Source organism: Ornithorhynchus anatinus, chromosome 1, assembly GCF_004115215.2.
Source record: "Ornithorhynchus anatinus isolate Pmale09 chromosome 1, mOrnAna1.pri.v4, whole genome shotgun sequence".
Taxonomy (NCBI): Eukaryota; Metazoa; Chordata; class Mammalia; order Monotremata; family Ornithorhynchidae; genus Ornithorhynchus; species Ornithorhynchus anatinus.
In genome coordinates, this window is record NC_041728.1 from 13,010,105 (window position 1) to 13,027,500 (window position 17,396).

General features: G+C 40.1%; 1 non-coding gene across 1 annotated transcript; it reads right to left on the reverse strand.

Annotated features, from left to right (window-relative positions):
* Positions 1 to 15,053: 15,053 nt before the first annotated feature.
* On the reverse strand, positions 15,054 to 15,191 carry LOC114816535. The gene has a single exon (XR_003764322.1). It is a non-coding gene; the product is annotated as a small nucleolar RNA SNORA7 (small nucleolar RNA).
* Between the last annotated feature and the right edge of the window lie 2,205 nt (positions 15,192 to 17,396).

A 17,396-nucleotide genomic window follows, 5' to 3' on the forward strand; every position in this document is an offset into this window, starting at 1 on the left:
ATACAGCCAAAAAGTTGCCCAGACCTGATCAGAAACTGGATTTCCTGAATCCCAGTCCTGGGCTGTTTCCACTGGGCCAAGTTCAATCCTTAAAAGGCCTCCTTCTGTTTTCGAGTCTGCCTACCAGTAGTAGAAGTAGTTCTCTTATGCTGTCGAGTCGTGTCCTACCCATAGTGACGCCATGGACATATCTCTTCCAGAACACCCCACTTCTATCTGCAATCGCTCTGGTAGTGGATCCATAGAGTTTTCTTAGTAAAAATCCGGAAGTGGTTTACCACTGCCTCCTTCCGCACAATAAACGAGTCTCAGCCCTTGATTCTCTCCCATGCCGCTGCTGTCCAGCACAGGGGAGTTTTGACTTGTATCAGATTGCCGTCCACTCACTAGCTATGGCCCAAACTAGGAATGGAATGGGTAGGCCTCTGCTTGACTCTCCCTCCTATACTCGTGACTGGTAGAGTCCTGAAAACTCTCTGGGTGTCATCCTGAGAGGGGAGTAGTATTAATAGTAGTAATCAATCAGTGCTATTTACTGAGTGTTTATTATGTGTGAAGCACTGTACTAATCACTAGGGAGAATACAATACAGTAGAATTAGCAGACATATTCCCTGTCCATAGCAACCTTACAGTCTGGAGCAATAGTAATAGTAATACTCATAGTAGTACTTAGCCAGACGTAGGCTTGGCAACGCCATACATAATTTCTCTATATTCATTCATTAATTCATTCAATCGTATTTATGGAGCGCTTACTATATGCAGAGCCCTGTACTAAGTGCTTGGAATGTACAAGTCGGCAACAGATAGAGACAATCCCTGCCCAATAACGGGCTCACAGTCTAAACGGGGGAGACAGAGAACAAAACAGAACAAAACAAAACATATATAAACATATACATATCTATATTCAGTTCTTGAATAGTTTTGTGACTTCATGAAGCTCCTAACTGCTTTTGGTGGGATTACTAATGCATAACTTTCAGTGTTTCCCTTGGAGAAGACGAACGTTATCTACCCAATTTTCCTTTGTTTTGCTCACTTTAAATGGTGTACTTCGGGTAGGACCCTGTGACCTGAGAAGAGATTGCTTTCCCAAAACTAATTTGATCTGAAGCAATTCACCGGGACACAGAGAATAATGATAATAATAATAATGGTATTTGTTAAATGTTTACTATATGCCAGGCACTGTATTAAGCTCTGGGGTGGATACAAGCAAATTGCATTGGATGCAGTCCCTGTCCCACTTGGAGCGTACAGTCTCAATCACTGTTTTACAGATGAGGAAACTGAGGCACAGAGAAATGAAGTAAGGCCACACAGCAGACAAGGGGCAGAGGCGGGATTAGGACCCATGACCTTCTGACTCCCAGACCCATGTTCTATCCTCTACGCCATACTGCTTCTTTCAGCCTAACAGAGAATTGTTAGGCTGAGTAATTATCCAGTGAATTCTATCATTGTATGTAGAGTAAATGGGGAATTTATTTTATTTTAATGAACGAGGCAATCAATGGTATTTATTGAGGGTTTACTATGCTAAGATCCCTGTACTTGGAAAGTGCTTGGGAAGTAGAGAACAACAAAGTTCATAGCTGTGAGCTCTGCTCATAAGGAGTTTACAGTCTACAGAAGGAGGCATTATTAAAATCAATTGCAGATAGCAGAGTATCAGGCCTTTACATAAGTGTTATGGGACTGGGGTGAATATCAAAGTGCTTTAGGGTACATAGCCAAGGGTAGGGTTGAGGCAGAGGAGAGGGTGGATAGGGGAGATGAGGATTTAGCCTGGGAAGCAGTGTGGCCTAGTGGAGAGAGCACAAGCCTGGAAGCTAGAAGGACCTGAGCTCTAATTCCGGCTCAGCTGATTGTTTTCTTTGTGACCTTGGGCCAGTCACTTGGCTTCTCCGTGTTTCCATTTCCTCAACTGTAGAATGGGGATACCTGTTTTCCCTCCTACTTAGGCTGTTAGCCCCATGCTGGGACAAGGATTGTGTACAACCTAATTAACTTGTACCTACCCCACAGCTTAGAACAGTGTTGGACCCAGAGTAAGCACTTAACAAATACCATAAAAAAAAAAAGGAAAGGCCTCTTGGAGGTGATTAATTCTACTTTTCTCTGGTCTGGAGTTTGGGAGATGTGCGATATTTGGTTTTAGTACCTACACTCTCCACTAGCGCAACCACTATGACAACAGGTTGTAAGACCGTGACCTCTGCCAGCAGTGCCTGCAACTCAACCTTTGCTGTGAAGCCGAACAAACCCTTCTGTATCTCACAATCTATACTGCAGCAATGGCTTAGTGGATAGAACACAGGGTTAGGAGTCAAAAAGCCTGGGTTCTAATCCTGGCTCTGTCATTTCTCTACTGTGTGACCTTGGGCAAGTCACTTAACTACTCTGTGCCTCAGTTTCCTCATTTGTAAAATGGGGATTAAGACTTTGAGCCCTACGTGGGGCATGGGCTGGGTCCAACCCAGTTGTCTTGGATCTACCCTAGAGATTAGTTCAGTGCCTAGCACTTAGCACTTAAGAGATACCACAATTATCATCATTATTATTTTTGTTATTATTAGACTGTGAGCTCCATGTAGGGCAAGAACTATGTCTTATCTGATTTATCTTGTACCACCCCAGTGTTTAGTGCTATGCATGCCACATAGTAAGCACTTAAATAAGTCTAAAATCTCTGTTGTATTGTACTCAAGTACAACAATAATAATAATAATATTAAAGATAATAATGATAATAGAGTAATGACATATGCTCCCAACAGAATTTTTTAATAAGCTCTTTGAGCTAGTGATTAATAATCAGCAGCAAAACTGGGCTGTGGGACATTGAAGGCCATTTTTCTCGGAAAGACCACTCTACAGTTTATTTATGTTCCATTCCATTTAGTATGCAGTATGGGCATGGTGCCACTCTGACTTTTAACCCTAATGGAGAAAGCACATAAGTTGACTGGAGACCTCTAGGGAAAAAAGAGTTTTAATGACAATTTGAGTGTAAAATCTGGTCTCTGGAAGAAAGGTCATCACATCTACATAACCCCCTTGAGTCAGGCTTAGAGAGCCTTGTCTGCCTTCAACCAAGGAGGCATTTTCCTGTATCTTAAGGCTGCTTTAGTGAGTGGTACAAGAAGCACATGACAGAATCAGGGGATCTGAATGATGTTTGTGCATGTTTGACTGCACTCTGCATCCTAAGAGAAGACTTTTGAGAAACCCAATCAATACTACAACCATGTTCTGAACAGAAGCAATGTTGTTTCATTCTGTTACAATAATGAATTGAAGTCTCGCGACTGCAGGTATAATCAGCACTGCTCAACCCTTGATGTTCAATCACCTTTAACTAGTTATATCTATCTAAAATACACCCTTTACTGAAGTTTTACAGTACCCAGTTGGCAATCTTTTATAGTCTTCTCTGTAAAAAAACATTAAAAATGTCTCTCATTGCCATGTATTCTATGCTGCAGAAATCTTTTCTCTTTTGTACTTAAAGTCTAATATGAGGTATGCGTGAATCGTATACAAAATGGAGTGGTTTTGCCTTTAGCTTGAGATTATTTTCCCCATTACTGTTAGCTCATAGTTTATATCTTTAGTCTTCCTGCCTTTGAGCTTAGATCATGTTATTTGAATCCCATCAAGCAAGCTAATCCATTACAAATAAAAATGAAAAGAAGCCTTTTCTCCACCTCCACACACCCGCATATTATCTTGCCTTGCATTATCATTTCTTGCTTCTGATGAAGTACTTTTCATGTATGAAGTGACTGCAAAACAACTAATGAATCTTTCTAATGTCCTGTGGAGATAGTTACGTGTTATTGCTTAGTTTTACATGGTGGGGGAGAGGGGAGAACATGACTGAAGTGGAAAAATTAAGGGATCCTGTTTGGTACTGGAGGGAATCTGTGTCAGAATCAGAGTTGGAACTCATGCTTTTTGTTTAGCTGCCTAGAAATTGTCATATGTGGGCTAATTGATTTGATTTGAGGATCATATTTTAATTCTAAAGAGCAATCATTTGCCAGGGTTGGCCATTTTCAGCATCGCAGTAGGCAACATTATTATTCAGAATACATAAATGACTACAAAGGTCATAAGAAAGAGCTCTGGTGTCCGCTGAACGATAAGGTAGAAAGGTGATTGGTTCTTGTTTGGAAATGATTAAGGAAATAAGTGGGTAGGAAAAGAGACTTAGAAAGTTACTTTTGGTTAGTTGCTCAGATAGAGTGGAGTTTAGGTTTTATTTAAGGGCACAGAGTAAAATACACAATCTTATATTTTAATTTACAGATAAAACATTCTATTAGAGCAAGGGTAGTAAAACTATACTTAGCCTTTATAATAAAAATGGTGTCAATTTCAATTTCCCTTCAACCACATGTTACTCTGTTAGTCTGAAATGTTTTGAAGTAGCCCAGAGCTGCAATGTAATACAATCTGCAAAATATCAGCACTATTTTCAAACATGTGGTAATGTTTTTCCTCACACATAAAAGTGACCCAACCCTAACAATAAGGAAGGCTGATTCAAAAATAATGTTAACTTTGACAGGTTCTCTAGCCATTTTCTATTTGGTTAAATTAGAGACTGCTAACTTCTTCTGATACTTCAAAAGATCGCTACCTTTTTTTTTGGTAATCAGGTAACGAATGGCTATTGTTAAAATAAATACAACAGTCACTAGAGCCAATAAATCTCAAGGAATTAAGTTTAGAATAGACAAATGTTACAGAGCTTTACATTTGTACAGATTAGCACCTGGAAAAAGTCTATATTGCAAACAAATGTTTTGACATTTTAAAATCGCAAGATAGTATTATTGCCTGATATGGATTGCAAAATATTGATATTGGTTACGTCTACAGGGCCAAACAGCCATACTGAAAAGGAATTAACTGTAGAATATAGATATGGAAATTGCCTTCTTATATTGGGAATTACGAACCAGAAACAACATCAGGGGAAGGCAAAAAAAATAATTTACAACTAGTGTGATCAAAATGAATAAATTGAGCAAACAGAGAATCAAAGTCAACCTTTTGAGTTTGCAATGAGGGATGATTACCTGAATGTTGTGGCTGGAGAATCATATTTCTTGTCCTAAGTGGTTCACCGGGATCCATAGGTGACTTCATGATAGTATGGTTGATCGATCAGTCAATCACAAAATGAAGAATATATTTTGAGCACTTACTCTGTGAAGAACGTTCTTGGGTAAGTACAATAGAGCTAGTAAATATGTACCTTGCCCTCAAAGAATTTACAGTCAGTGTATTGTTAACAGCAATCAAGGCAGAGTTAAAGAAACACTGTCATTCATTCATTAATTCAATCATATTTCTGGAGCCCTTACTGTGTGTAAAGCACTGTACTAAGCACTTGGGAGAGTTCAATATAACAGCAAACAGACACATTCCAGCCCACATTCCTGCACACCTTCCCCTATCCTAAGGAAAACCATAGAAAATCCTATCCAGCTTATTCTCTGTCTCAATGCTTGACATAGTTTTAAAAAATATATAAATGGTATTTGTTAAAGCTTCTATGTGCCAGTCACTTTACGAAACGCTGGGATGGATACGAGCTAATCAGGTTGGACTCAGTCTACGTTCCATGTGGGGCTCACAGTCTTAATCCCCATTTTACAGATGAGGTAGCTGAGGTACAGAGAAGTTAAGTGACTTGCCCAACATCACACAGAAGACAAGTGTTGGAGCCGGCATTAGACCCAGGACCTCTAACTCCCAGGCCCAGGCTCTTTCCACTAGGCAATAATTCTTCTCATGGAATCCATCTGGCTCTGAAGCTGATGCCAAACTATATTTACAATCCACTGGAAAAATTCTTCCAACTCATAGGGGGTTAGCATCATCAAATTCCTTTAAGACAAGTTATCCAGGAACTTTAGTAAGCTGATTTTTGTGTTCTAGACACAAACAGATATGAAGAAATGCAAATGATTATGAAGTGTTCTGCAGAGTCATCACACCACTATGGTCTGATAATAAGCCTGAAGAAACTCAAGGTTAAGGGTCAATCTACACCTGGGAAACATAAGGGTAACTGATTCTTTCACTAAAAATACAGTATTAATGCAGTTGCTGATATCTACTATCTAAGCAGTATTCTCTCCCATGAAAGATAGGTAGACAAAGAAGTAGAAAATTGAATCAAGGTGTCCAAAATGACAATCAATTAGTTGTATCCATTTTGATTATGCCATGAAGAGCACTGTACTAAATTCTTAGAAGAGTATAAAAGAGAAGACATGATCCTGACCTCAAGGACTCTTCAATCTAGTGGGAACTTAAGGGAACATTGGCAGACAGATGATAATGTGGCATTAGTCTTCATATCAAACTGAGGAAACAAAAATTAGTGATAACTAATAAGGCTGTGAAACCTGTACCTAACTACAAGGATATTACTCTTTTTGAGGTATTTTATCAATAATAATAATTTTGGTATTTGTTAAGCACTTACTATATGCCAAGCCGGAATAGATATAGAATGAGCAAATCAGACACAGTTCCTTTCTCACATGGGGCTTACTGTCTAAGAGGGAGGGAGGACAGGTATTGTATCTCTATTTTACAGATGAGGAGCATGAGGTTTAGAGAAGTTACATAAATCACACAAGGTCACACAGAAAGTAAGTGGCAGAACAAGATTAAAATCTGTGTCTCCTCACTCCCACATCACCATACTCAACAGGAAATGGCAGAACAGAATTAAGGACAATGAAGTTTTGTAACATAGTTTACCAGCATCTAGACAATGCCATTGCAATCTAGCTTCACTGGGTGGGGCTCAGGAAAAGAAGGAAGATTGCAGTATTTCCAGACATCACTACACACTAACTGAAAGTCAACACATACAAGCACAGAAGATAAAAGCTTAATTTTAAAGGTATAATGAAGAACAGTAATAATAATATGTCTACATAGGGAACTCTTGAGAAACAAGAGCAGTGGGCTGGTAAACTCGCATATGGCAATTAGAAGATGAGTTACTCTCTTTTTAGCAGAGACTTTAGGATACTATGAGTTTGGTCAAAAATAAGCGGTTAACACAAAGAACTAGCTTTCCTATTCCACAAAGTGTGGATTAGTGGTTGTGTGTAGGTCTTTTCAGACTCTCTCATATGTTATGATCTGTTACCTACCACCTTACTCTTTTAGCAAATAAGCAATCACTTTATATGCAAATCAATAAAGTCATAGGTAGGAGACAAAGTGTTTCAGAAAGAGGTGGTCAGGTCCCTATCCTAACATATCTTTAATCTCTCTTACCTTGGCAAGCATTGTGAGGATGGAGGATGTGTGTGCCAAGCTACCATATAACTGAAAATCCTTGGGTCCTAGAAACAATGTGCAGTCACAGTGCAATTCAATTGTAATCCAGGACCCTTTAAAATCAATCCTGATCAAGCACGTCTGATTTTAGGCATAATATATAAAGACAATGAAGGCTATTGGAATTTGAGAATTCTGTTAATCCATCTATCTTAAACCCTATTTATAATTGATGGTGTAGGAAAATATTATCTAGAAATCTTTTGAAAGAATTTGAAAAAAATAAATAAATCTGGAATCAGCATTTTATGCAACCTCTGGAATAACTAGTTAGCCTTCAATGTCACTTAACTTAATAATGGAAAAATTAACAGTGTGTCTTCCATTTGATGAATTAATAACTGAATGCATGAAAAAGTCACAGAAAAAGTTATGCTTTGCTTTGAAATGACAAATGTTTGTCTTTTTGATATGCTTTACTCTAAGACATGAAATGAAATTTATTGAAGTTCAGCAGCTGTAGAAAAATGTTCCATAGCTAGAACACAGAAATGATTTAATAAGTTGTATGAAAAGTCAATTTGCATGAGATCAGCACCTAGCCTATAACGGTTGGTAATGGATTGTTGGCTTGATTTTATACCACTTGACATCAGATTACAATACACTGAATAAATGTTAACCTATAATCCCCTTAGTAAAAGCCAGCATTGTTTGTCTTCCCTTGTAGAGACCACATTGATTTTCTTTTATTGGATGCTCAACAGCTGCACCTTAGATTGATTACTTTGAATTAAATGTGCAGGGAACATTTTTATTATTCTAAAACAGCAATTTTAACATTAAGGAGATGTTCCTTCCCCCTCCCCTCAGTACTGCAGAGAATAGTTTCAGCCATTTAATTTGGATTTCTTTAGTTTTCCCATTCCAGTTTCAGTGATGCTAAGATGTTGACCTCTAGTCTGCCCCTGTGACCCTTGACCCTGACACATCTGACCAGTCAAGGCTCTCGGGGTGGCAAATTAATAGAAGGCCTGCCTGTTAATTGCATAAGAGGAAAGGCAAAGAATTCATCACCTCAGTCATGGCCATTGCTTTTCTCTGACCCCCTTCTCCCATAAGGCTTTGACTGGTGGTCACATCTGTGGTTTTCCTATATCCTACATATTTGCCATATAATTATTCAGCATCAAACCTTATTAATCAAATCGATGCTGTGTTTTAAATGGAAATTGCAGGATTAATACAAGCATTCATTTCATCCTGAAAATCTTGATGGCTTTAGCACATGGAATCCAATTGGAATATAAAAGAAGGGATGTAGAGACCTGATTGAATTAGGGGAAGCATGCTGCACATTAAATTACATATGCCAGCAGGGTTCCATGCTTTTATAGGAAAATGCTGTTTTAGAGCCTGTACGTCATATACCTCTTGTGATTTTGTTTTACCACTCAGCACTCTTAAGTCAAACAAGAATATAGTAGGTTGCAGGATTTTTAATACAATTTTGTAAAACACCTAGTATGTTCCAAAGTGATCTAGCACCTCTCTTATGGAGAAAATTAAAATAGGTCCTGATGACCCAAATGTATTTTTCAGCCCTCATATTATAGTCACTCCCCTCCTTTTTCTGAGAGAACTGTTTCCTTTTCTTTTCTTTTTTTGCAAAATGCACTATATAAGGTCTGGAAAATCTTATTTTGTTTATTTATTATAGAAAAGAAATGATTCAATATTTTGGTATTTAAAAATTGGACACTCTATAGGCATAACCTAATGATTCATATTCTTTCATTCATTCAATCGTATTTATTGAGAGCTTACTATGTGCAGAGCACTGTACTAAGCACTTGGAAAGTACAATTCAGCAACAGATAGAGACAATCCTTGCCCACCGACGGGCCTACAGTCTAACTGGGGGAGACAGACAGACAAAAACAAGACAACTTAATCACAATAAATAGAATCAAGAAAATGTACACCTCTAACAAAATATCATCAAGGAATTAGTAAATCTCAGTGTTTTATATCTAATGAATACTGGTGCAGTTCAAAATTAATACTACTACATCTGGACAACTAAGAAACATAGATCAGATTATCATTCCTAAATAATTGAGAGCCAATTCCACAGTTTAAGTATTCTCTTCTTCTTTACCACAATTATATCATGATAAAATTTGGCCAAAGTCTTTTGTCTATGCCTAAGAGAATAAGAAAGAAGATATCAGTTTAAGCACCTCAGTTAAAATCATGGACAAAGTAAAGAAGCTGTGTATCCTGGTGGATAGAGCAAGAGCCTTGGGAGTCAGAAGAAGCCGGGTCCTAATTCCGACTCTTCCACCTGTCTGCTGTGTGATTCTGTGTGACCTTGGGCAAGTCACTTAATTTCTCTATGCTTCAGTTACCTCATCTGAAAAATGAGGATTAATTCTGTGAGCCCCGTGTGGGACAATGGACTGTTTCCAAGCTGATTAGCATGTATCTGTTGCAGGCTTTAGTGCTTGGCACACAGTTAAGTGTTTAACAAATACCATAAAAAAATGTTGGTAGAAAGAATAGTATACAGGCACATCCAATGATGTGATCGGTTATTTTCCTCAAAAATGTGGTTTTAACAAGAAAGGTTCTATAGTGAGGTAGTTTTTCCCATAGACTTGCAAGTTATGAATTAGGATCCATTCTAGAATTTCTGTAAACTAATATAAATTTCCATTTCATGTTATAAACCTTAATGATTCTTGCTGTTGGCCCAGTGGAAAGGACACTACTCTGGAAATCTGCAGACCTTTGTTCTTGTCCCAGCTGCATAAGTAGGAAAAGGGCTGATGAGGCTCTGCTATCAGAGGGGAAGGTTTCTGACCGAAGAACCACTAAAGGGTTCTCTGCAAGGTGGACAGGTCCATTAGGAACCCTGAAAATACTGATTAATGTGGGTCGTGAGGAGCACAGCGGCTTACGAGCCTATCTAGCTACCGACTGGATCACAGCACTAAAGACAAGCAATCAGCGATCTGCTGTGGTCACTTTGGCAGTAAATGGTTTGCACACGTAAAAAATCTCATGCACACTTGGCAATGTCCTAGATCCCTGCACACCTACTTGCTTGTTCCATTTCAATCCCCAGCAGTAAAAGTGATTCAGAGGAACAAGAGAGAGGGCATGATTGGGGCTGGGAAACCAATAACAGTCCAACCAATTCTATCATGCCTTCCTTAAATCTCATGATTTCATCAGAAGACTGCATTCATTACATTCTGAAATGATAAAACTAAACCTACAGTTTAATGTTAAAGTAATTCAAAATTAATATCCCAATTTTAAATAAATGAGGAGTAGTAATTTGATTATGGGACTCTGCAGGAGCCTGCAAAAGTAGAAAGTTATTTTGTTGACTCGAGGGGGAGGGGAGGCCTTTCAGCTTTAGTGAAAGATTTCTCCAAATAAGTTTGAACAATGCAGCTTTCTTTAAGAAACTCTAGGAGGTGAACTCTGGAATTTCTCCTCATACCTTGGAACTATCTCCATTAGTAGTGCTTTCTTCAGTTGAATTCCTAAGTTCATTAGCTTCCTTGAAAACTGATGAAGACATTTTCATCCCAAGATTTTCCTTGGTGATGGACCAACCCTAATTTTCCAGTTTGTTTCAGAATGTTGCATTGCTACACCTAGAGAAGCAGCAAAGCATAGAGGATAGAGCATGGGCCTGGGAGACAGAAGGTCATGGGTTCTAACTTTGGCTCCACCACTTGTCTGCTGTGTGACCTTGGGCAAGTCACTTTAATTTTCTGTGCCTCAGTTACCTCATCTGTAAAATGAGGATTGACATTGTGAGCCCCACGTGGGACAAGGGGCTATGTCCAACCCAATGTGTTTATATCCACCCCAGTGCTTAGTACAGTGCCTGGCACATAGTAAGTACCTGGCACATAGTAAGTACTTAACAAATACCATTATGATTATTAATAATGGACTTAAGCTCCTCCTGTAAACTGTAAATTCCTCCTGTAGCTCCTTGTGGGCTGGGATCCCATCTAACAAATCAATTATCTTGTAGTTTCCTAATCCATTAGAACAGTGCTCTGAACATAGTAAGTGCTCCATAAATTCATTCATTCATTCAATAGTATTTATTGAGCGCTTACTATGTGCAGAGCACTGTACTAAGCGCTTGGGATGAACAAGTCGGCAACAGATAGAGACAGTCCCTGCCGTTTGACGGGCTTACAGTCTAATCGGGGGAGACGGACAGATGAGAACAATGGCAATAAATAGAGTCAAGGGGAAGAACATCTCGTAAAAACAATGGCAACTAAATAGAATCAAGGCGATGTACAATTCATTAACCAAATAAATAGGGTAATGGAAATATATACAGTTGGGCGGACGAGTACAGTGCTGTGGGGATGGGAAGGGAGAGGTGGAGGAGCAGAGGGAAAAGGGGAAAAAGAGGGTTTAGCTGCGGAGAGGTAAAGGGGGGGTGGCAGAGGGAGTAGAGGGAGAAGAGGAGCTCAGTCTGGGAAGGCCTCTTGGAGGAGGTGAGTTTTAAGTAGGGTTTTGAAGAGGGGAAGAGAATCAGTTTGGCAGAGGTGAGGAGGGAGGGCGTTCCAGGACCACGGGAGGACGTGGCCCAGGGGTCGACGGCGGGATAGGCGAGACCGAGGGACGGTGAGGAGGTGGGCGGCAGAGGAGCGGAGCGTGCGGGGTGGGTGGTAGAAAGAGAGAAGGGAGGAGAGGTAGGAAGGGGCAAGGTGATATAGAGCCTTGAAGCCTAGAGTGAGGAGTTTTTGTTTGGAGTGGAGGTTGATAGGCAACCACTGGAGTTGTTTAAGAAGGGGAGTGACATGCCCAGATCGTTTCTGCAGGAAGATGAGCCGGGCAGTGGAGTGAAGAAAAGACTGGAGCGGGGCGAGAGAGGAGGAAGGGAGGTAAGAGAGAAGGGTGACACAGTAGTCTAGCCGGGATATAACGAGAGCCCGTAATAGTAAGGTAGCCGTTTGGGTGGAGAGGAAAGGGCGGATCTTGGCGATACTGTAGAGGTGAAACCGGCAGGTCTTGGTAACGGATAGGATGTGTGGGGTGAACGAGAGAGACGAGTCAAGGATGACACCGAGATTGCGAGCCTGAGAGACGGGAAGGATGGTCGTGCCATCCACGGTGATAGAGAAGTCTGGGAGAGGACCGGGTTTGGGAGGGAAGATGAGGAGCTCAGTCTTGCTCATGTTGAGTTTTAGGTGGCGGGCCGACATCCAGGTGGAGACGTCCCGGAGGCAGGAGGAGATGCGAGCCTGAAGGGAGGGGGAGAGGACAGGGGCGGAGATGTAGATCTGCGTGTCATCTGCGTAGAGATGGTAGTCAAAGCCGTGAGAGCGAATGAGTTCACCCAGGGAATGAGTGTAAATGGAGAACAGAAGAGGGCCAAGAACTGACCCTTGAGGAACTCCAACAGTTAAAGGATGGGAGGGGGAGGAGGCGCCAGCGAAGGAGACCGAGAATGACCGGCCAGAGAGGTAAGACCTCATAAATACCACTGATGGATCATTTAAGTTTGATGAGGTCTTTGTTGGTCAATTGGTCTGCTGAATGAGAGAAAATTAACTCATCAGAGTCTTCCTCATCCATTTTGAAATTAAGTTGCTTACCCTGTTCAACAATTTCTTCATTTTTCTGCTCAGGAAGTTTTTCAGTGCCTTGAAAATCTGACCTAAGCTGTGGGCAGAAATCTCTCCAGGATCCATTCATTTTCAATTCATTCAATAGTATTTATTGAGCATTTACTATGTGCACAGCACTGTACTAAGCTCTTGGAATGTACAATTCGGCAACAGATAGAGACAATCCCTGCCCAGCGACGGGTTCACAGTCTAAACAGGGGAGACAGACAACAAAGCAAAACACAACAAAACAAAAACAAAACAACATCATCAAGATATTTACTTTCCTAAAACACCAGGCCAGAGCACCACAGATGCTTAGTCATATGTGTGGGTTAAAGCATCAAGTAACATAGATTGCATCCTGGAGTGGCTGTACTGTGGGATGGTTGGAACCTGGAACGCAAATATAATTTCATATGCTTATTCCTGGGTGTGGGTAAAGGGACTCTATCACTATTCAGGTGAGTAGCCAGAGATGGAGAAAAAAAATTAGAAAGTAGCTTGGTGAAGCAGGAACTCTGACGGAAGAAAATAGGATGTCATCCTTCACAAGACAAAATATCACTTCAAAAATGCCTTCTCACATTTGATCGTCATTCTTTGCTGCAGGCAGGGTTACACCCCATCTCAACAAATTCTATTTCGCCAAGTTCTAGTTGTGAGACTGGGTGAAATTATTTGCCTTTTCCAATAACAAAAAAGAAAGAGAGTTTGGTATAATTGAGGCCATCAAATGGTTTTCTGTCTTTTTCTCGATCCTTGATATATGTCAAATTTGGTATTTTCAGAAACGGAACAATAAAATCCTTTAAGAATCATCAGAGAAGAACCCAAGTTTCACTTTCAGTCCAGCTACCAACTCTATTGAAGAAAAATAAAGTCAGAATATCCATTCACTTCACAGGAAAATGTTTGTGAGTCTTTCATGTCTGATAACTCCTGTATTTTCTCATTGTCATCTCAGAGTGACAAGTGAAAGAATTGTTTTTTCCTCCCAAAGCATATTTTATAAGTATTGAATAATGTATTCTTCTATAAATCCTGCCTTAACACAAACTTGAAGTTACTCAAAAGATGTTTATGGCAATGTATTTATGAAATTACATTTGACAATCATGAAAACAAGCTGCTAGAGTGTATTTTATGACATAAATTCTTTCATTTTAATATGTCCCTTGTCAAATTAGATGAATTTACTTACCAAACTTTATATACACTTCATGATTAGTTGTAAGAGAAGATTAGTTGTAAAGTAAGTTAGCTTAGCATCTAGACACAGGATTTTAATAACAACTTGATATACAAAGACTGTCAGGTGCTGTCTGTTAGTTAGAAATAAATAATACCCTAGACCCTTCACTGTAATTACCATCATTCACTGTATACACATGATCTGTAGTTTCGTTCATGCTGGAAGAGATTCAGAACTGTTTAAAGTTTTTCCTAAGGCTCCCAATCAGAGCTTAAATTGAAATGAAAAGCTCCAGGTAAAATAGAGCTATTTATTTGGCACTGCAATTTTATTTGTGACAAGTGGGGAAAAAAAAAACCATCAGTACATTGATAAGGTAAATAAAGGTACCCATTGAGCTAAATTCTTCAAATGTCTCCTACACAATTGAGTCATAAATTAGGCATCAACACTCTTGGGACACCAGAGTGCTCTTTGGAAATCTAAAACTTTAAGGTATTAAATTGTACCTGACTGTGTGACCTGGAGACTTTTTCCTTAAATGCCTGCCTAGTGATTTGAAAAAAAGACAAGAACTGGGATCATCCATTTCTCTGTTATATAATTGTGACCACATTATCTGCCTGCTTTAGGAGTGATCAAGGCAATTGTTGTTGTTGCCTTATGCTGTCGAGTCATGTCCGACCCATAGCTGCGCCACAGACACATCTCTCCCAGAACCCCCCATTTCCATCTGCAATCATTCTGGAAGCATATCCATAGAGTTTTCTTGGTAAAAATATGGAAGTGGTTTACCATTTCCTCCTTTCATGCAGTAAACGAGTCTCTGCCCTCGACCCTCTCCTATGCTGCTGCTGCCCAGCACAGGGGAGTTTTAACTTGTAGCAGAATGCCTTCCACTCACTAGCCACTGCCCAAGCTAGGAATAGAATGGGTAGGCCTCTGCTTGACTCTCCTTCCGGTAGTCGTGACTGGTAGAGTACTGGAAACTTTCCAGGTGTGATCCTGAGCACATGGAGATCAAGACAGTAATGCATGAAAAAGGGTATAGATTTAGAAATAATGGAGACATATGCAAAAAGTACTTCCATGTGTAAGAAAATAAATGACTTGAACTGTGGGCAATATTTTTCATAATTGAATGGTGGGTGTTTTCTTCTATGGCTTGACACAGTAGTGGTAATATTATTTTTCAAGCATTTACTGAGCATAAAGCACTGTATCAAGTGCTAGGAAAAAAAGTAAACAGGTAAAAATTAGGCACAGTTCCAGATCTCCAGGGGCTTGGTCAAAGAATGAGAAGGAGAGGACACTGACGACAGACACGATAGGGAAAGATAGAAACACAAACTAGCAAGAAAGGTGAGGAATAAGTTAAATACAAAAATTAAGAACAAAAAGACTAGTAGGGTCCCGTGACTAAAGAAGCTTAGTTTCATGCTCCTTGAGGTTCAATGTCTAACAGTTTCAGCTGAAACCAGGGTTTCCACAGCCTTTGCAGTGTTTTAAATTACGTGGCGACTACTTATGGCCAATGCTCGTGTCCCCCCTGCCAGTGCAGTGCCTGTTATGAGTGAGGATGGCTGGGATTCTTGGTGACATAATATAGAAGCCCAGTGGAGTGAGAGGCCACAGTTGTAATCTGCTGGTGCCAAGAATATGGTAGCGAGAATGAATGGCATGGATAAATGCTAACTATATGATATCCTCTTAACATAGCCATGTGGAAAAAGCATGGGCCAGTGAGTCAGAGGGCCTAGATTCTTGTCTTGGTTCTGCCTCTGTTATGTTGTACTCTCCCAGTCCAGTGCTCTGCCCACAGTCGTGTTCGATAAATATGAGTGACTGATGGATTGCCACTGTCCTCCTGTGTGATCTTGGGCAAGTCAGTTCAGTTCTCGGTGCTTGAGGTTCCTCATCTGTAAAATGGGGATTCGATACGTATTGTTCCTCCTATTTAGATGGAGTTCCATGAGGGACAGGGACTGATTGTCTTATATCTATCCTAGTGCAGTGTGACTTACTAAGAAGCAGCTTGGCTTAGTGGATAGGGCACGGGCCTAGGAGTCCGAAGGACCTGGGTTCTAATCCCAGCTCTGACACATGTCTGCTCTGTAACTTTGGGCAAATCACTGAATTTCTCTGCACCTCATTTACCTCATCTGTTAATTGGGGATTAAGAGTGTGAGCCCCATATAGGACAGGGACCATGTCCAACCTAATTAACTTGTATTGACCCCAGCACTTAGAACAGAGCTTGTCATATAGTAAGTGCTTAGCAAACACCATCATTATTATTATTATTATTAGTGCTTAGTTCGGTGCTTAGAACATACAAAGTGCTTAACAAATACCACTATCACTGTGAGGAGCTCCCTGTATTTATTATTTATATATAATAAATTTATATACATAATACAATTTACCTTTTGAAGTGTTTCTCATTAATAATGGTGCAGTGAAGATTTTAGTTATATCATCCTTCTGGAGGTTTGCTTTCTCCCTGTTGCTTTAGGGTTCAGCAATGGTTCAGACCTATGATCCTGGTGCATTCAGGAAACTCCTGGATCAGTAAATGCATTCATTTCTATCCACTGAACTCTTGCCAAGTGAGCTTGATCCTTGAGAGAAGACAATGAAGGAAAAAGACAAGGGGGACAAACGGACCCAATTGCTATCCATTCTGAGGTATGTGTGTCTGCCCGTGGGGGAGGGAGGGGAAGAAACAGGGACAACTGGCATGGGTCTGGGAGACAGGAGATCTGGTTCTCATCCTGACTATTCCACTTGCCTTGCTGTGTAACCCTGGGCAGGTAACTTAACTTCTCTGGGCCTGAGTTTTTTCATCTGTAAAATGGAGATAAAAATCCATTTTCTCCCTCCACCTGCTCAGATTGAGAGCCCCATCTGGGATAGGCACTAACTCCTATCTGTATATATAGTATCTTCCCCAGTTCTTAGTAACGTGCCTGACCAATGTAGGATTATTAGTAGCATTATTATTATTACAACTGGTAATAATTGCCATTTACAGGAATAATATCCAGGGATCTATGAAGGAGGGGGGATAAGCTTGGTTATTAAATGGACTGATGATAAGCTGCTTATAAGATGAAAGAAAAAGAAGATTTTCACTTGATCGAGGTTTTTAAGAACAAGTAGAATCATTTCCCTTGCCTAACTTATTAAGAAATTGGCCTGATAAGGAAATAAATGATGT